A 21,876-nucleotide genomic window follows, 5' to 3' on the forward strand; every position below is an offset into this window, starting at 1 on the left:
AGTTGTAGTATGAAATTTGATGATCGTAGTTGTGATGGTGTTAATTGTGGATAATGGTCTGAATGCTGGTTGCTTTTGATAGTGGTGGTTATAGTTGCTATATAGTAGATTGTAATTGTGGTAGCTGGTATTGATGGTAGTTAGAATGAATGTAGTAGTTGTGGTAGTTAGAATGAAGGTAGTAGTTATAGTAGTTTGAATGAAGATAGTAGTTTTCTAGTTAGAAGGATGATAAAGGTACTGTAATTGTGCTAGTAACTTTAGGTAGCAATGTGTTTTTTATCGATCTGACTGGTTATAGTTGTGGTGGATGACAGTAGTTTTGTAAATGGTGTATGATTCTGCTTGGTAGTGTTTGCTGCTGGTAAATGTTTGTAGTTGTGGTATAAGTGCGGCAGAATTTGCAAGGTGTGTAGTTGAAGTCATGATGATATCTGAATGTTTGTAGTTGTGGCAGCTGGTGTGTGAATGGTTATACATAAGGTACCTACAGACTGATAGAGATTGTAACTTTGGTAATAATAGTGATTCTTCAGAGTCCGAAGTGTTCGTAGTCGTAGATGGCTCTTTAATGATTTTTTAAGTAGTTGTAATTGCTGTAAGTACTCTTTGTGGAAGAACTGGCGATGGCGGTAAGAAGAAAAGGTAGTAAAAATATATGAAAATGTTCATAGTTTTGGTAGTGCAAGAATATCCTGAACCGACCAACCAACTTTCTCTCCCAACAACAACAGCAATTCAACCACGATTTAGACCTCCATTATTTTTCCAGGACAGGCTGTTTGTATACCATTTTTGGCGGAAACATTTTTGGCGCGCATCTGGTACTCCCTTATCCCATTTTTGGCGCGTTCGCCTTGTTTACATGGTCTTGGCGGGAAGATTTTGGCGCACGTGGTGTTTTGTTTACATTTTTTAGACGGGAGATTCTCATGGCTTGAGCTGTTAATTTGGAATGGTTTTAGGGGCAGAGAGAGAGAGAGAGAGAAGGTAAGGGGAAGCAGCAGGAAGGGGGGAGGAGAAAGAAAATGGGAGGGAGGAAGAGAGAGGAATATAAACAGGAATAAGGGAAAGCTAAAAACAGAAGGGGAAGAGGTTAAGGGAAAAGGCGAAGGAGGGAAAGAGAGGAAGTAAGAGAAGGGTAGGAAAGGAGACGAGGGTTGTTCTGGTGCCGGACATCGTTTCCATGATGAGTTGTAGTCTCACACGATTTTTACATATTCCATACAAAATGTTTAAACATAATTAATGAGTGTGTAATATAGTGTGATGATAATCAACCAAACACCATCTTACTATAAGTGTGGCATGGGAACGGATGAGCGATCAGCCTTGCAAAGCCCAGCATTTTCTAAGGGAAGTCGATAGAGAAATATGAACTGTATATATGTTTAAAGTCTTGGGGAAATATTTACCCTGTTGGTATACTTTAATGTAATAAGTGCTACTTTATTGAGGTGTATAATGTGCATGGTAAAGTTGTGATGCATCTATTCATGTATAAATCCCAGTTGTCTGTGGGGTTTGGCACCTCTATATTTATGCTGACCTTAGGGCCACTTCCAGCGGGGAAGCCGGCCAGCTAGAGCAGAACGCATTTATCATTCAAACGAAAGGGACGTATTTACTCTGAGCTCTCTCTGTGTCGCAGTTGTATCTTTCTGTGGCCAGTAAAAAGAGAGAAATCTGCTCAGTGTTGTCACCTGCACACGCTACCTCTGCCATTCCTTCAACAGGATCTACACCGATTCCCACCATCTCCAGTGTGAGAAGACATTTGGTGGAGAGTGTCAGCCGGAAGTGACCTCGACCAGGCGGAACGCTATAATTGATAACATTGCTTGGAACAGTGCAGTCACGTCTAAGCTGATATATAAATTGGTGATCAGCTGTGGGGTTCCAATCAGCTGATATATTAGTGACTAGTTGAGGAATTCCTACAAGCCGATACAGGGTGGGTGGGATTGAACAGAAGAGAGGACATGAGTGAGTTAGAGGACTGTAGGGAAATAGGGGAAGAGAGGGAAAGAGAGAAAAAATATATATGAATGGAGGGATAGATATGTAAGATGGAGGAAGATTAATGGATTACACACACACACACACACACACACACACACACACACACACACACACACACACACACACAGCTGAGAAAATTAAAACCTGTTGCCTATATCCTAATTAGTGAAACTAGCAGAAAACGACTCGCTTAATCTGTGAAGGAAATTAAACACAAAATACTGAAAAATGACCCTACGAGCCGAGAGAGAGAGAGAGAGAGAGAGAGAGAGAGAGAGAGAGGAGGGAAAGGGGTTCATGAAGGAGGCCGATGCGGAAGAGCGCTTTAACTTTCTTTACATTTATGGGGAGGTAACATTTTTCTTGCTTGGGGTCTGAAAATTCTCTCTCTCTCTCTCTCTCTCTCTCTCTCTCTCTCTCTCTCTCTCTCTCTCTCTCTCTCTCTCTCTCTCTCGTATTGTTATCTTTCCTCTTTTCGTTTGCTTTCTTACCTTACTTCTCCCTTGTTATTCTTTCTTTTCCCTCTCCCTCCCTCCAGTCTTCGTTCCTTCCATCATTCCTTCGCTATTGACAGTGTACTTTCTATCTCTCTCTCTCTCTGCATTTACTCTTTTCTTCTTCTTTCCTTCCTTCTTCTTTCTTCTTCTCCTTCCTTCTTTCTCTCATATTTTCTGTGTATTATCAACGCATTCCTTCCAGTTTTTCTTATTGGCTTTCTTCCTCACTCTCCCTGCTACTCCCTTTCTTGATTTTTCTTTCTCCCTTCACCATTCCTTTCCCACCGCTCTTTCTCTCCTCTCCTTTCCTTTCTTCCGTCTTTCCCTCCATCTCTTTATTTTCGCCTGTTAGTTCGTTGTTCCTTTCTTTCTCCTTTACTGATTGAGTGTCTACTTCCTGCCTATTTTTCCTTCTTTAATATTTTCTTACCTCCTTCCCCGCAACTCCATTCTTTACATATACTCGTTCCCTCCGTCCTTCCTTCCTCCCACTCCATCACCTTCCTTCTTATTTTCGTCCTACCATCTTCTTTCTTGTCCTCCCTCCTTCCTTTCCTCCTCTTCCCCTTCCTTCCCTTTCCCCGTTCATCCCTCTTTACTTCTCACGTTCTTCAAGCTTTCTATCCTTTCTCATTTATTTTCCTCTCCTGCCTTCAATCCTCTTCCTCCTTTCCATTGCCCCCATCCTCCTTTCGTCACGTTCCTTCCTGCTTTTATTCCGCCTCTTTTCCCACGTCTTTTCCTTTTGTCTTCCTCCTACCTTTCCTCCCACTTCCTTTTTTACGCTCCATCTTTCCATTTATCCCTCTTTTCTTCTGTACTTACCTTCTCCCATCTTACAGTCGCTTTATATTTATCTCACTTCCTTCTGTCCTGCCTTCCCTCCCTCCCTCTCTTCTTTCACCATCTTCCGTCATCCCACCCTTCATGCCCTCATCCTTTCCTTCCTTCATCTTATCCATCTCCTTCACTCTCTATTTTTCGCGCTCCCCTCCCCTCTTCTTCTTTTCTCCCTTTCTCTCCTTTCCTCCCTGTCTTCCTTTCTCCTCTCCCTCTCCTAACTCTGGGTGATATAAGAGAACTTGGTGTATTTTTGTGAACCCGCCCCACCTAACTTGAGAAAATAGTGCCCCCCCCCGTCTCTCTCTCTCTCTCTCTCTCTCTCTCTCTCTCTCTCTCTTTCTATCTGTCTATCTATCCAGCCATCTATCTATCTGTATATAGATAGATAGGTAGGTAGATAGATAGATATGTGTGTGCGTGTAAAATCAGATATGTCTGTCTGTCAATCTGTCTTTCTGTGTCTGTCTGTCTGTCTGTTGTCGCTTACTGTCCAGCCTCTTTCCGTCATGTTTCCCTGATCCCCTACCACAGTCCTTCTATCCCTCCTTCCCTCCTTTATCCTTCCGTCTCTTTATCCTCCTTCTCCTTCTGTCCCTCATCTCTCTTTCTCTCATATCCTCCCCCCTCTTTCTCTCCTTTCTCCTTCCCTCCCCTTTCTCCCCCTTCTTCCCCCTCTCTCCTTCCTCTCCCCCCCCCCCCGTCTCTCCGTTTTCTTCCTTGCCTCTCTCCCTTCCTGGATCCTAACTCTGGCTGATATAAGAGAACTTTGTGTATTTTTGTGAGCCGCTCCACCAAACTTAAGAAAATAGTGAACCTCCAGGGTGACTGACCCCACATCATTTCACCTCACCTCACCTTGCATGACCTATTTCTTACCTGATCTTACCTCACCTCACCTCACCTTGCTTGACCTATTTTTTACCTGATCTTACCTCACCTCACCTTGCATGACCTATTTCTTACCTGATCTTACCTTACCTCACCTCACCTTGCATGACCTATTTCTTACCTGATCTTACCTCACCTCACCTTGCATGACCTATTTCTTACCTGATCTTACCTTACCTCACCTCACCTTGCATGACCTATTTCTTACCTGATCTTAACTCACCTCACCTCACCTTGCATGACCTATTTCTTACCTGATCTTACCTTACCTCACCTCACCTTGCATGACCTATTTCTTACCTGATCTTAACTCACCTCACCTTGCATGACCTATTTCTTACCTGATCTTACCTCACCTCACCTCACCTTGCATGACCTATTTCTTACCTGATCTTACCTCACCTCACCTCACCTTGCATGACCTATTTCTTACCTGATCTCTCACCTCACTTCACCTTTCATGACCTATTTCTTACCTGATCTTACCTCACCTCACTTCACCTCACCTTGCTGGACCTTTTTATTGCCTGACCTTACCTCAGCGCTCCACACGTTACCTACCTCCACTTGACCTCACCTCGTGTGACCTGTTCCTTACTTGGCATCACCTCGTCCTGTTTCGGGTCACCTCGCCTTATTACTTCACCCCACCCCACCCCACCCCACCCCAACCCAACCCAACCCAACCCAACCCAACCAAACCAAACCAAACCAAACCAAACCAACCCAACCCAACGCATCCCACCTCACCTCACCTCACCTCACCTCACCTCACCCCACATCACCTCACCTTACTCATAACGGCTGTTTCATGGTCACCTCAACTCACTCCAGCCCACCCCACTGCACCACACCCCACCCCACCCCGCCCCACCCCACCCCGCCCCACCCCACCCCGCCCCACCCCACTCTAACTCAACCCAACCCAGCCCAACGCAATCCACCTCACCTCACCTCACCTTACTTCACCTCATATGAGCTGTTTCATACATAACCTCACCCCGCCTTGCCTCACCCCACCTCGCTTTGCCTCAGCTCACCTCACCTCATCTCACCTCACCTCACCTCATCTCACCTTATCCCATATGACCTGTTTCTGACCTAGCCTCATCTTGCATAACCTGATTCTGTGACACCTACCCTCAATCATGCTGCCTTACTTTACCTTACCTGGTTACTTGCCAAACTTCACTCCACCCCCACTTCACCTGACTTGTCTGAAACGCTTTGAGACACCTGAGCTGACCATTGCCCATGCATGTCCAACAAATTTTGCGTGGCTTTACAGTATTCGGCATGACCTGACCTAACCTGATATCTGGCTAACCTCTCCTTGTGTGACCAACTTTTTCCATGTCTGACCTCGCCCATTCTGCTTCATCTCGCCGTAACGTCCCTCATCTTGCATGACTTAACTCTGCATTACCTGACCTGCCTCCCATCACCTTGCATCACCTCACATGACCTGTTTCTACTGACCATTCCTGATTTTATTCCACTTCATCTCACTACTTGACTTCATCGTGACCTCGTTGTACGTTACCTGAATTTGCATGACCTCTCTAAAACCTCGCATGACCCCATACTGCCTGACATATTTTGTGTTAACTTGACCGCTTGACCCTGCTCTGCCTCACTTCACCACGTATAGCTCGACTCCACCTGATATCATATGATCTGATTGTGTTACTGGAATGGCCTGGCTACATCACCTGGCGTAACCTGACCTACTTGAATTGTCATTACCCCATCTTACCTGACCTCACATGACATGATAATACGTTCGTTTCCTATTAAACATGACCTGAGTCTGTATTACCTGCCATTATCCCATTTGAGTGACCTGACATGGATATTTGAATCTCCCAAACCACACGACTGTTTCTGTTACCTGACCTCACATAACCTGGCTCATTGTTATCTGATATTGCATGACCTGGTTTTGCATTGCCTAGTATGCTCTGTTCCTGCCTTATATATCTTTGAATGACTTGATTTTGCATTCCCTGATCTGGCGTTACCTGGGTTAGATCTACATGACATTGAGAAGTAAAGAGGGAGATAAGAAAAGCAAAGAGAAGTTATGAAATTAAGGTTGCTAGTGAATCAAAAGAAAACCCCAAGGGTTTTTATCAAATGTACCGTACGAAAAATAAAGATAGGATAGGACCACTGAGAACAGAATCAGGTGACATTACCAGTGAAGATAAAGAAATGTGCTCCATCCTAAATAATTATTTCATATCAGTATTCACCAAGGAAAATCTAGACCTGGTCCCTCAAGCAGTAAATATTTACCATGAGAATACGTAAAATATTCTTAGTAAAATAACCATTAGTAAGGAGGACGTATTGAAAGAAATTAATAAGTTAAAACCTCAAAAATCGCCAGGTCCGGACGATATATATGCAAAAATTATAAAAGAAACCAAAGAAGAATTATGTCTGTCACTTTTAACATTATTTAATGACTCTTTAAGTTCAGGAGAAGTTCCAGAGGCGTGGAAAACCGCAAACGTAGTGCCCATCTTTAAAAAGGGTGATAAATCAGCTGCGTCGAATTATCGTCCGATAAGTCTAACGTCAATAGTAGGAAAAATGTTAGAGTCAGTTTTGGCAAATAAGATTAGAGAACACTTAGAAAGATTTAATCTTATAAACGAAAGTCAGCACGGATTCAGGCAAGGACGATCCTGCCTCACAAACTTGTTGTCATTCTACTCGGTGGTCTATGAGGCAGTAGATAGCGATAAAGCTTACGATGTTATTTATCTGGACTTTAGTAAAGCCTTTGATAGGGTTCCACACGAAAGGTTAGTTAGAAAGGTTCGAGCACACGGTATAGACGGCGATATCTTAAAATGGATAGAATCCTGGCTGAAAGGACGAAAGCAGAGAGTATTAATAAATGGAACTAAGTCGGATTGGGGATTAGTAACTAGCGGTGTACCACAGGGTTCAGTACTCGGTCCCTTATTATTTATCATATATATAAATGATCTAGACTTAGGAGTCAATAGCAGCATCAGCAAATTTGCCGACGATACAAAAATAGGGTGTATCATTAACTCGACTGACGATTGCCATAACTTACAAAAAGACCTCGATACATTGTCCAGATGGTCTAAAACTTGGCAAATGTAATTTAACGTTGAAAAATGTAAAGCACTTAACGTAGGCAAGACCATTGGAGATACTAAATACAGCTTAGATAACGAAGAAATTAGCAAATCGGAATGCGAGAGAGATCTAGGAGTTATGATTAGTAACGACCTTAAACCATGGCAACAATGTATTAATGCGAGAAATAAAGCAAATAGAGTCCTAGGATTTATTTCGAGAAGCGTGAGCAATATATCATCTAAAGTACTACTGAAACTTTATCTAGCATTAGTAAGGCCACATTTAGACTACGCAGTACAATTTTGGTGTCCTTACTATAGAATGGATATTAATTCGTTAGAAAATGTACAGAGAAGAATGACAAAAATGATACATGACGTCCGGAACCTGTCATATGAAGACAGACTGAAAAGATTAAGTCTGCATTCGCTAGGGAGGCGTAGAGTACGGGGAGACTTAATTGAGGTGTTTAAGTGGATGAAGGGTATAAATAAGGGAGATATCAGCAAGGTACTTAAAGTGAGCATACAGGATAGAACTTGAAATAATGGTTTCAAACTAGAAAAATTCCGTTTCAGTAAGGAAATAGGTAGAAATTGGTTTGGTAATAGAGTAGTAGACGAATGGAATAAGCTACCTAGTAAAGTAGTTGCTGCCTCTTCCACCGAGAGTTTCAGCCATGGGCTAGATAAGCATATGACTAATAATGGGTGGATATAGAAAAAAGAAAATCTTATAACCAATACTAATTCATAATTTTTCCTTTTCAGGTACTGTGATAGTCTCTATTCTCCTTTCACACTTTCCTGTAAAATGTCCACGCCAGTTTTTCTATACGGCGTGGTGTTCTTTCTGACTTTTTCCTGTCGGCTTCGGCTGGAGGGTTTGGAGGGCGGGGGAGAGCCTTCTTCTTTGCTATCCTTATCTCATTCTAGTAGTTCAATTACTCTTCTAGGAGCTGCCTAGCATGGGCCAACCGGCCTACTGCAGTTATCCTCTTTTCTTATGTTCTTATGTTGAGTTCTGCGTGACCTAACCTTACCCTGTCCTTGACCTGATCTAACCTGGGACTGCATGACCTGACCACTCCTGATATTATGTTTCTCTCTCTCTCTCTCTCTCTCTCTCTCTCTCTCTCTCTCTCTCTCTCTCTAACCTTACACTGAAATATGACCTGCTTTGAACCCGCATTTGAGAACTTTACCCTGACATGATCCACCGTATCTTGGTTTGACTTGGCCAACATTATTACTTATTTCCTCCCTTTCTCTTCCTCCCCTTTCCCTTCCTTCCTTTCCCCTTCATTCCCTTCCCATAACCTTTCCTTTCTTACAGTTCCCTCCCTTCAGCTCTCCTATCCCTCACTTTGTTCACCTCGTCTCGTTTCTCTTCTCCTCCCTTTCCTTCCTTTGCCTTCCATCAGGTCACTCGCCTCCCGTGTGTCATTTATTCATCTGTTTCTCTTTATTTCTTCATTTTTATTTGCCTCTTTATCTGCTTGTCTTCCCTTCCCACATTTTTACCCATTTTCTTTTTCCTTATGTATTTATCGATGTGTATCTTAATCTTCCTTTCCCCGTCTTCCATCCCATCTCGCCTGTTTTCCTGCTTTATGTGTTGTGGGGACAAATATTACCCAGTGTGTTGCCAGGCTGTTGTAAAAGGTGACTGTAGTTGGTTTGTTGTCATCTGAGAGGACTGGGTTACTCATACAATCAGGTAGTGGTTGCATGAAATTCAACGATCCTTGGTGTTGAGGTGAGAATGAGTCTTCTTGGTTACTAGACACATCAAACCTTCAATAGGACTACACTTTGCGATTCACCAAGCTAAAAGGGATTAAGGATCTTAGTCAGGTCAGAGTAAATGCTCTATATACCTGCATAAGACGGGAACAGGGACGTGATACATTTGCGGACAATAAGTTCGTTTCACATATTACTTGTGAACAATTATGAAACTCACATGAAACACTTAGAAAGTTGGTCGGGCTCCGAAGATGGCATTACTGTGTTACGAAAGTCAGTGCTTTCTGTCTCACTGTCTATCACTTACTGTGTTACGCAAGTCAGTGCTCACTGTCTCACTAACTGTCACTATGACCTGGATCTTTGTTTATGTCCCTTGCTGTACCATATTCACGAGATTTCTTAAACTTAACTCCTCCACTGTTATCACCAAACGATTTTACTCAGTTTTAGGAGAGAATTCCAGTTTTAGAGTTTAGATTTGGCGTTCATTTCCCCAATCACTGCAAAAGCTTTCCCTCAAGTTATAGAAAATCGTGTAAAGTTAGCTAGAACAAACTAATAATGTCGCATGTCGCAGGACAGATGGGGATTAAGTTGTGTGTAAAATAGTTTGTTTTGTTCTATTACCTTCATTATAAGCAAACTGTAATGACTGTTACCCATTTCGGTATGATTTTTGTTTTTCTTACTTTTGTTAGATGATGTTACTCATCATCGACAAGTTCTCTCATATTGAAAGGCTTAAAAACATTGTAGGATTAAAAACAGTCTTCTCTGACCCATTCGATAATGTCATCTCTGAAGGTGAACACAATAGTCTGATGCTTCCAAGAATTTCTGTAAAAGACGACATCATACTGCAAGGATTGTGGTAAAAACTACTTCAAACAAATTACTTATGGTGACAATCAATGTCGGGGCACTCTGTTGTCTTAGAAGTTACTAGCAATATCTCTCAATATAAACCCACCACCCCATGCCTTGCTTGCACTACTGTAGGGATGTAACGACCCCGACACCCACCTGCTGTAGTGCATTCGCCTCATACCTACTACATCAAAGAAAGTAGAAGTAGATAGAGCGTAGACTTCTGTTTCAAGTTCCTCTCCTTCCCACGTTTAGCTTTCTTCCTTTGTTTTCCAAATCTCTTCATACTTCTTGTTCGTCCTTCCACTTCCTTTCTCCCTCTATCCCATGTCCTCCCATTCCTTCCTTCTCTTTTACCTTCCCTCTCATTTCCCATACATTGATTTTCCCCCATTATTCTCTCTTCCTCCGTGTTTCCTCCGCCTTATCTTTGCTTCTTTCACCCTCCACTTCACTTCACCTCACACTCAGTCCTTACCCAGTCTTTCCTTTTCTTTCTCTCCTCTTCCTCGCCCTTCCGTCATTACTCTCCTTCCTCTCCCTCCTCTAACCCCCTTCCACCTCCCCTCCTTGGCTTCCTCCTATTTCTCTCTCCATCCCTTTCCATTTTTCCCTCTTCCCCTCCCCTCCAATCTCTTCCCAAGCCTTTTCAACTTCCTCCCTTCCTCCCCATCTCCTGTCCCCCTCCCTTTCTCCTCCCCCCCCCTTTCCTCCATGCCCTATTTTCCCCTCCCATATTTACCTCCGCCCATCATTGACCTATGTTGACCTGCTATGACCCGCGGGAGTAAAGGCGGGGTTCGATGGGGGGGGCAGGGGACCAAAGGGTGATCCAGCCTGGCAAAAGTTTAATAGAGTGGCAGCACCCCATCTCTCTCTCTCTCTCTCTTTCTCTCTCTCTCTCTCTCTCTCTCTTTGACATCTTTCTGTTCACACGTTAATACGGCTTTCATTCACCCATCAGTCTGTCAGGCAGGTCAGAAAAGGGTAAAGGGAAGCAACATACACAACCATCATCAGAGTACCCATAACAATTGAAACATACACCCGTTTGTTCACCATATACAATTTTTCGAAGTTTAGTCTTGCCATCCCGCGTCACTGCAGTAATTGTGCGGCCACTTTACTGACTTATACAAACACGAGTTCAAACCCTGAGTACAAATTAAATTGACTGTTTAGATCGCCCGTGATAAATTTGAGATTAAATGGTAAGTGTATCAGAATGGGAAGATTAACTAAAGAACAGCGAAATAAAATGTTGAACGTTGTGAAGATTCGCCAACAATAGGAATGTTTTGTTTTTAATATAAGATAAAGAGTTATAGTAACATCAAGTATTTATGACGACCTTTTCCCCCTGTCACAGTATACCTTCTCCTGCATAATAGTGTCCCAGTAGCCAGAGTAATACCCCTTCAGTACGATGACGTATTTTATGCTTCCCGCCGCCAGACAACACAATATTTGTTTTGAAGGGATTAGAGAAAACGTCCTTTACCCCTTCAGTGTGATGCGTTAAAGACATTCTTCTTGTTACCCCCGAGCAGTTTAATTCAGCTTAGGGAACACATCTGATAGTGAAGGGGTTTGTTTGTCCATTGCATATTATTATTATTATTATTATTATTATTAAGTATATACTATTTGGATTTTTTATTATTTTTTGAGACTGAATGGAAGAACGTTTGAAATATCTAACACGATTTTTTTTTTTTTTTTTAATGAAATATAGCCTATGTGCTGTACCTGTCCGTCTACCTGTATATCTTTCTGTATAATTTATGGTTTCAATATTTGCCTCCTTCCCGCAACATAAAGAAAATGATGTGTATTGAGTGTAAGTTTTTAATGACATCGAAACCCTTACCGGTAACAACACGAATAACAACATTCGTAATAAAGGCAATAATAGAACACCCCCCCCACACACACACACCATTAAGAAACCATTATTGCTGTTAACTTCTTCAACCCGAGGACATCTTTTATTCTTATTTCCTCAACAGGATTTTATCTTTTTTAGCTGACAGTATGCGAGGTGGGTTGATGCAGACTATAATATCTAACCCTTCCTGTTCGAAGTCTTATCAGCGATGAATAAAATCGTCTGTAGGTAGGAAGAATGCAATAAAATTAATACATTATTGAGTTGAAGGGATTAGACAGACAGACAGACAGACAGACAGACAGACACAGAGACAGACAGACAGACAGACAGACACATTACTCCATTTTCGATGTGTAGGCCTGAGGGTATAAGCTGCAATAGTCCAGTACAATAGTTTTAGTGACAGCTGACCAGCCTACGTGCATTCCATTGATGACATTACTTTCACTGATGGCATTACGTGATGGACAGACCTCCAGTCACTTTGCTGAGGGTAGAATGTCCGTCACTGCAACTGGGGCGTTCTGTGTAATAGATCATCATACACCGAATATGCTGTATATATATATATATGAAATAATTACTAAGGTTAACATTATCTCTCTCTCTCTCTCTCTCTCTCATATTTTCAAACGCCCATCTTGTGTTTTTCTCCCAGTTTTGACACTATGATGATTTTTTAAAAGAGTTTGGGGTGGTGCCTGACGTCATGGCGAACAGGGACCAATCGGAGGGCGTGTAGGGGGAAAGGGGAGGGACTTAAGGTTTGAGAGTTCCAATAACAGGGTGAAAGATGTTGTACGAGCTAAAGATGGGATCTGAGCGGAGAATATTGAGTTTTAAACCCATTTAGCCGAAGAACGTCTTTCTGAATAATATATATTTTGCTTCTTTCAGTCAGTTTTGCCCGGCTTAGGAGCGACTTTTCTAACTGAGAGTTCTATATTGCATCCGTGAAACACTTGAGACGCTTCTTACTATACACTACACTTCAGAAACCCCGCATACCTATACCCATGCGTGAAGCATTGGGTGGGAGTGGGTCACTTTTTCAATAACAAAAGTAATGTTCCTCGACCCTTATGGATTAGGTGCCCTTCAGGACCCATGAAACACTGACTGAGCATGTACACACATAACAGACCTGAAATTATGGGAGGAAAGGATACCAAGAACTGAACTGAACTTGAGATGCTGCCAGGGTCGATATTTGAGCTGAAAATAATTAGATTAGAGAAGGATCTGTAGGGGAAAACACTGAGAGTTGAAATAGTTTTAGCACGAGCACCTTTGTTTGCCGTGCTCACTGTGCATGCTGGCGCTTAGCTTTGCAGGAGTGTGTCGGCGTACAGTACAAACACCTCAGAGGACATCAATCAGGACCAAATTAGAAATGTTAGCTGTTAGGTCCCATTGGTAGCGTGTGCAAAGTTTTGTAAAAATTTTGTGTCAGGATCCGGAGTTTTGTTACATACATACATACATACATGTAATCTCAGCAACAGTAATACAGTAGATGAGACTAGAGTTTAGACATGTGTTGAGAATAATGGGGTCAGAGGACGATTTGACTGATATTATAGGGGGAGAGAACATGTGAGCTGAGCTGAGCATTGTATGAGAGCAGAGTTGAGAAGTGTGACATATGAACAGAGAATACTATATCTAGATAGGGATATAGTATATGGGGTACACGAGTCTGTGACCTGTATTTAACTTAGGGTGATACAAAAGTTAATATCAGGGCTGAGAAGAGTGACCGTAAAGAATGTAACAAATATTTGAGGGAGAGGATTCATTGAGCTAAACTGAACTCAGAACGACTGAAGTTACAGAAGAGGTTACAGCTGAAATTAAGTTAAAATCACATTAGAGTCTAGGTTTTAGCTAAGAACAATGCGTATGGAGTGAAAGTGGATGTGAGAAAGAGGGCTGAGAATAGTGGGATAGAGATGTAAATAGAATGGGAGGTGAAACAGAACTGACAGGGTTAATGTGTTTCTTTAGATGCCAGTTAGATTAGAAATTGAAATATTTATAGATCTGAAGTTGGGATTGAGTTAGAGATGTGATAACTTGAGTACAGGCAATTGATAAAAAATTAAGAATTAGTGTATTTAGATGTGGAGTCACATGGAGAGACAGGCTGACGAATGAGGATATAAAGGAGCGTTGTGGTGTGGATGTGGATGTGATAGGAAATGTTATGAGGAACACACTGAGGTGGTTTGGCCGCGTGGAAAGGATGAAGGGTGAAAGACTGACGAAGAGAGTGTATGTGAGTGAGATGGAGGGGGGAAGAGGGAAGGGGAGGCCGAGGATGAGATGGAGGGATGGGGTGGAGAGGTATATGAGAGAGGGGGGTGTAAGTTGGGAGCAGGGCAGTGAAATGGCGGGGGACAGGACGACGTGGAGGCGATTTGTTTGTGGCCACCCCAAACGGGATTGAGGCGTCTGGCAATAGATAGATAGATAGATAGATAGATGTAGATGAGAGTTACATACGATCAGTTAATGTAAGTAAATGGAAACTGAATTGAAATTTTGAGAAAATCTGTATTCTGGCAGTAAAATTAAAATTGTTAGCAATGGTTGTATTAAAATTTACTATACATACAAGTCATATGAGCGAGTATACAGTATATTGGTAAATTATTAGAACTTAAATCTTGAGCATGTCTGGATATACACTGAAACACAAATGGAGGAAAATTCGGATGAGAGTATTGATTACGAGCTTTCGAGCGCAGCGAGCGAAGCGATGTTTACGGTCAGCTGAGAAATCAGCGGCCCAACACGACCTGACCCAGCCCTACCGCGATGGTTTTCAAAGTCTAATAACTTCTCTACAGTGTGAGATAAAGAGATTCTTTCAGCAGGCAGTAGATACATAATAAATAAAAAAAATCTAGGTACATGTATATACTGTATACTCATGAGACCAAAGATACCCCTTGGATTCCCAGCTTTCCAAAGGAATGTACCGAGGGCTTCAAGTGACAAGCTCCACTATGAAATCGAATTTTAAAAGATATCCTGTTGTAATACTGTTTTCTTGCATGAATTCTGACAATTAAATATTGGATATTACGCTCATAATTTTCCGTGAAAGTTTCTTTTATGTTTAGGGGGTGAAATCAGCAAGGGCAATTGCCTCATTTCAGGGTTTTATCATTCCATCAGTAGCTGAGCGTTTACCGACGCTGTTTGTTGACACGGCAGGTCAGGAGCAGACAACTGAACATTGCCCATGTGATACATGCTACGGCTCCTTGCTATGTGCACATGCAGAGAGAGAAATTGTGAGAAAGTAAATATTTTAGCTCAGTTATTCTGTTATTGTTCAACTGCCTCACCAGTAATGTTGAAAGTTTACACCAAGATGAAATTATGATGATTGCCGTATGTACAAACGGTCGCTCGCTCGTCACGCGCTCACAAAGGGCACTTTATTGGTAGTTACGACTGAGCTGAGAACAGAGTGGAAATAACATTATTGAGATGGCATATAAGAGCTCAAAACACTCTCTCTCTCTCTCTCTCTCTCTCTCTCTCTCTCTCTCTCTCTCTCTCTCTCTCTCTCTCTCGTCCCTTTGTTTACACCCTAGGGTTTAATTAATTTCAGTTTTTGCTTTATTTCTTTGGTTTCCCTGCAGTTATATTACTGGTATCGTTGTGGGCGATTTTTTTTTATTGACCTGGGACATTTTTCAATTAGTTTTTTTTTTGTTTTTTTTTAGTGGCTTGTGGTTTGTTTTACTTAACCTCCCTCTCTCTCTCTCTCTCTCTCTCTCTCTCTCTCTCTCTCTCTCTCTCTCTCTCTCTCTCTCTCTCTCTCTGTATACTGTATGTGTGTGTGTATGTATACTATATATGTACTGTATATATAACTGTAAAGTTGCGATGTCCAAGATTGTCAGCAGATATCTTACGTGTGTGTGTGTGTGTGTGTGTGTGTGTGTGTGTGTGTGTGTGTGTGTGTGTGTGTGTTTTATAATTGTATAAATATATACAATTTTTGTGTGTATATGACTATTATCTATCAGTCTCTCTTTATGCATATCTGTATATATCTTTATATATATCTATCAGTGTGTCTGGCTGCCTGTCTGTCTCTGTTTGTCTGTCTATTTGTCTATCTAAAAGAAAATGAAGAAGTCCCCAGTTTAAGACTGACGTTTTGATGACAGCCCAGCGTAAACGGACCGCCTTAGGATAGTTTTTCTCTGTCCTTTAATCTTTCACTCCTCCCTCCTTCAAGCCCTCATCCTTACTCATTTTTGTAGTATGCATCATTCTCTCTCTCTCTCTCTCTCTCTCTCTCTGTATATATATATATATATATATATATATATATATATATATATATATATATATATATATGTGTGTGTGTGTGTGTGTGTGTGTGTGTGTGTGTGTGTAAAACAAAATGAGTATGGTAAATACTCTTAACATAATTCGAATATTCGGCCGACCTCAGGCCATCATCAGGTGTTACAATTCTTGTCCTATATAGTCAGCACAAACTTGATGAAATGAAAAACAAGGACTTTATTAAACCGTAAAAGAAAATAAAAGCAATTAAATCAACCCTGCTCCCCGTATAAAAGCTCAAAAAGAAATGCCAAGGACCATTCAGGGAAGACCTAAAGAAACCTACTCAAACCCCCAACTGAAACAACACTTGTCTGTTCGAACACTAAACTCAAACCCCCCAAACTGAAGCAAACAAACCAAACCCACCTATTGGTTCGAACAGAGAATCCGTTAAGTACGGTTAGCTACATTAATTTCAGGTCTATACTTTTTTATTAGTAATTTTTCTCCTAGTAAAGTATCAGCTGAATTACTGAATTTAGTTACTACCTGAAAATCATTGTAAGAGAAAGGGTGGTCGTGGGTTAATGAATGCTCTCTAATAGCTGAAAATGCCATCTGATGTAAATATTGCCCTGTTCTGTAGCTCTTTCCCATATGTTCAGATATTCTTATTTTGAAGGAACGATTTGTACATCCAATATACCCAGCCTTACTACTAGGACGTGTAATTTTGTAAACAACATCTGAACATAGAGAAGCAGGCACCCTATCTTTGTGATTGAAAAAATTCTTTATCTTAAAGTCATTAGTAAGTATAATCGTAAAATTTACAGACGGAAAACTGTTTTTTAATTCTTTAAATACCAGATTGCGAAACTGATAACTGATTATTCCATAGAAAGGCATTTTAAAATAACTAATTTTTTCACCTCAAAACATAGTTTTACTTTTTCGTTTAGTATAGAGGGAAGACTTTAAATACTTATCATATATGTGTATCTGATAATTATTGTTCAGAAAATAATCCGTAAGTTGAAGAAATTCATCATGTAAAGTTATATAATTCGAACAAACATTGTATGGTCTATTCAGTAAAGTTCAAATTGAATTAATTTTGTGTAACATCGGACAAAAACTTCACCAATTTTAGCCTTGACCTGTAAAAGTTGGTTTTCTGTGTACCCCCATTACAAATCCTTCATTACTTTTAGTAATTTTTGTCTAAAAATGATATACTTCCATTATTTTCTAATTCACATGTGAACCTTATATTTTTATGCTGTTGTTTGTTAATATAATTAAAAAAAAAAAATTGATGAGCCTCTTCATTATTGAAAATTAGAAATAAATCATCTACATATCTTCTAAAATAAGTTGGTCTAAACAATGTTCTTTATAATCAATTAGATGCTATTAGTATGGGCTCGTGTCTTGGACCTGTTTTTGCCAATGCTTTTTTGTGCAATAGAGAGATTTTATGGTTAAATAATTTGTCCCAGTGAATTTATACCAATTTATGCATCTACAGTTTATGTAAATATAGATTGTGTGTGTGTGTGTGTGTGTGTGTGTGTGTGTGTGTGGTATATTTGTGTTAAATTTCATGAAGATCACACTACCCATCTTCGAAAACTTGCCTCTAAGAGATCGGATGGGCTAAACCGACTCCATGCCTTCTTTGCTAACCCATCATAGCTGCATGTTTTGTATTCGAGCCATATTCAGCCCCGAGTGCAGTACAATGCTCATTTGTTTGTATGGGGGAGGGCACTGCATTCGGGTCTTCTAAATAGTGTAGAATGAAAGGCATAATTTTCTTAACTCTCCGCCTCATACTGACTGCAATCACTCCTGGCCGCTTTGTTGCATCCCTCAGTCTTTTATTTTATTACACTGGATTTTTTTTTTTTACTGAACCCTCTGCTTGTGTCATCCTTTGGCGCGCAACATCTGTCAGTTCTTACACTCCCCCTACGTCGTCCAGCATTCTATTGCAACACAGTGTATGAGGTAGTCGGTACTATGTCATTTATGTCAAGTTCCAGACAGCAGTATCGACACAGTTTTTAGTTGGACAGTCGCGAAGCTCTTACATAACATCCTGGAGAGAGGGTAAGCTCCTAGGTTCGCATCAGTGGGTGTGGAAAATAATTTCGTACTGCTTCGTTACTGGTATAAATCGTAAGAATGTGGATCGATGCTTTCTTCCCCAGCTGTTTCCGTCTCCTTAGACCTTCATACTTGTAAGCGCATCTGAGAATCCTTTTTTTTTTTTTTTTTTTTTTTTTTTTTTTTTTTTTTTTTCGTGAGAACGACGTGCAGGCTTCCAACAAAAGCCATTTTTCTTACGTAGAGGCTTACAATCAGTTGTGTGTGTATCGTTAACTATGTGTATTGCCCATCTCTAAAGATGCAGGTGTAGGAAAGTCTGCATGTGTCTGCTGTAAGTACGTGTGAATGTTTGGATGAGTGAGTTTTTGTGTGTTTGTGTGTGTGTGTGTGTGTGTGTGTGTGTGTGTGTGTGTGTGTGTGTGTGTGTGTGTGTATTAAAATATAGATGTGTATGTATGTTTGGTTATGCATGAGAACATAATACGTATGTATGTGCACATTACATCCGTAAGTATAGGTACCGGTATGTGTCTTGTATATATATATATATATATATATATATATATATATATATATATATATATATATATATATATATATGTATAATTGCATGCGTAAGTATAGGTGTACGTCTTAAAATCCCCATTAAATCCTTCAATTACTTAAGCTAATGACTTTCTCAAACTGCCTCTCTAATCACTTAATTCCCTTAATTAAACCAGGCCATCTCCATCAGCAGAGTAATATGTTCTGAGAGAGAGAGAGAGAGAGAATGTAACTTTCTATTGTAACCTATCACGAGAGAGAGAGAGAGAGAGAGAGAGAGAGAGAGAGAGAGAGAGAGAGAGGTCATCCCGTTTGAAAAGTGCATGAGAAAGAGAGAGGGGGAGAGAGATGTGACTGTTCTGACGTAACATCACGAGAGAGAGAGAGAGAGAGAGAGAGAGAGAGAGAGAGAAACAAACTAATGCCCACGTTTGAAAAATGCATCACAGAAAACGAACCCGCCCGCGTGATGATTTACGGGGGAAACTTCTCTTAAAAAAAAAAAAAAATCCTGTCTTTTTCCCCTGACGAACGAACTTTGAGCAAGAGTAAGATGAAGAACTGGGCGGCACCTTTACCAAACAGGCAGAGGGTAGCGGGTGTGGGGGAACTCATTTGCGTCTTTCGTGTCGTCTTTCTTGAGGGGGACTAATTAAAGTGTCGTTAGATGAGGCTGGGGCGTTAGGGGAAAGAAAACGGAAGGCTTGTGTTGGTTAGCATAGCCTGTATTTTGAGGGAACCGTTCTTTTGGGTTTGCGTTGCGAGGTGTGTTATTGGTTTTGGCACTTGTGGATTTTTTTCTTCTGACTGACCTGGTATTTTTATTTATATTACCGGCTGAAGAAGAGTGAGGGGGTGAGGAGGAAGGGGAGAGGGCATAGGGATGTGAGGGAGTGTGTCTGTGTCCCTTTCCCCCTCCTCCCCTCCTTTCTAGACAGTGGCGCTGATAACATCTGTGAGGAGAGTGGGTGATTTGTCATGGGTGTAGAAATGTACCCGAGTGAAGGACCCATGGTAAGATAAGTCCCGCTGCGGTGCTATAACGAAATTCTATAAACAAAGTAAATACCTGGGTGTCAAACGATAGGAACCTGTCATCAACACCTTACAAATGTGAACAGTGCAAGAATACGACGATTTTGCTTCCCTTGTGTCCTGCAGTAAAATTTTCTTAGATGTAGTCTGATACTGACAATTGCCAGACTTCGCCTATGTTCCCCCAGTCAATGCGATGACACATTTTCTTGCTATTTCCAGACGATTCACTTCAGCTTAAGGTAGCGCCTAAAGTACTAGTGGGTTTAAAGAAGGCTGTATATTATTTCTCCTGGTCGAGAAGTCCCCCGTTACCTGGCAGTAGCGACTGGAGATAACAAGAAGAAAATATAAAACAGATAGCCTGAGTGTAGGAGTTAAGAGATATAAATTATTGTCAGCTTAAGGCGCGTCTGTGTTAACATTTCTACAGCTGACTTGCTCGACAAACTCTGGATCCAAAGTGAAGAAATTTTTACTCTTTGCAGATCCCGCTCGTTACTTCGCCTCTGTAACACAAATTAGAGCAGATTTCACCTGTCATTCTATCCTTTGCTTCATCTAGTTCCGTGTTACATTCATTTTCGTACTGGTTGTGTAAATTCTGTGCAGACATATTTTTTGTTGTGGTATGCTGTGTGAGATGAATAAAAAGCAGTCAGTGTCGAAGATAAGCTGGATTAGTAATTATTGGTTACTGCTGAAAAATTGTGAAAGGGAATATATTGAGCAACTAAACCTGATCGTAAACAGTGACATTTCTCGACTGTGATTATTCTCCAGTCTGTCTGTCTATCACTTGTAGGAAAAAAAAAGGAAAATATTTCATGCAGAATAGCTTCCTTCAGTCGAATTTTCCTCAGAAGTCGTCACTTCACCATTTGTTTTATTTTAACGCAATAAGAATTGTTGGAAGATGTTTTATAAATTCCTTTGGTTTCTTGTTCAAAAATCTTCAGTTTCCAGGGAAAAAATGGATGACATGACGGTTTTTCTGGGATGAAGCCCCCTTACCTGACTAGCGGTATTTGGAGCATCTTGGCCTTGCACTAATCCCTCTTCAAAACTCCTCCCCTCCCTCTCTCTCTCTCTCTCTCTCTCTCTCTCTCTCTCTCTCTCTCTCTCTCTCAGTGGTGATGACTGTGATGACTATTGGCAGCCTCTCATACTTCACTGTCTTCCTTTTCTTATTTTCGGACCCACTGAATGATGATGACTGTGAGAATGATGATGATGATGATGATGATGAGTGGGCGGTTGTAGTGATGATGGTGGTGGTGGTGGTGGTGGTGGTGATGGTGGTGGTGATCCAGACATAGCCTCCTAGTTCATGATAATAATAATTGTCACTCCCCCCTCCTTACTGACTTAACCCTCTAGTTGCCATGGTCCTCTTTAGTAATGTAATTCTGGGTTTTGTAAGATTTATTCATCCCTGGGAACCTCATTCGTCAGTTGTTTACATGTACCATTTACCTTCGTAATCTGTGAATTTTCTTATTTGTTTACGTAATTTGGTTACTTGTTTAAGTAATTTCCTTACTTGTTTACTTACTTGTTTTCGTAATATTAATTGCTAACATACATACAGTACATACATACATACATACCGGTACATACATACTGTACATGCATCATCTAATCCTGTGTTGCCCCATGAGGAGCGTAGGAGTCCCGGGTTTAGGCAAGTTGGTCCTGACATTTAAGATGAGAGTTACCAGCCTCACTCATCCCTGAGTGGCATTACGTGAGCAATAAACCCCAACCATGTCGTGGATATAAACCTACACGGGCTCAATCCGGCTGGAGCATCTTAATTACCCACTAAACCACCAGGCGCTATAGTTTTGTTATATGGTACCATTTACCACCCAGCGTAGTGAATGGCTTCCTGGTGTACAGGAAACCATTTGCCTTGTCACTCAGCGTAGAGTCACCCGTGGACAGAAGGAAGCGGAAAGAAAGTAGGAAAGAAAGACAG

The 21,876-nt window shown here is 41.1% G+C and overlaps 1 protein-coding gene across 1 annotated transcript in view; it reads left to right on the top strand.

Moving 5' to 3' along the window:
* The window catches only part of dtn (transmembrane protein 132C dtn), a 330,593-nt gene that overhangs the window by 254,150 nt on the left and 54,567 nt on the right, over positions 1-21,876 (top strand). The gene's annotated exons all lie outside the window — the stretch shown is intronic.

The sequence above is a fragment of the Coenobita brevimanus genome, chromosome 57 (genome assembly GCF_032717465.1).
Source record: "Coenobita brevimanus isolate Jiangsu-jjx chromosome 57, ASM3271746v2, whole genome shotgun sequence".
Lineage (NCBI taxonomy): Eukaryota > Metazoa > Arthropoda > Malacostraca > Decapoda > Coenobitidae > Coenobita > Coenobita brevimanus.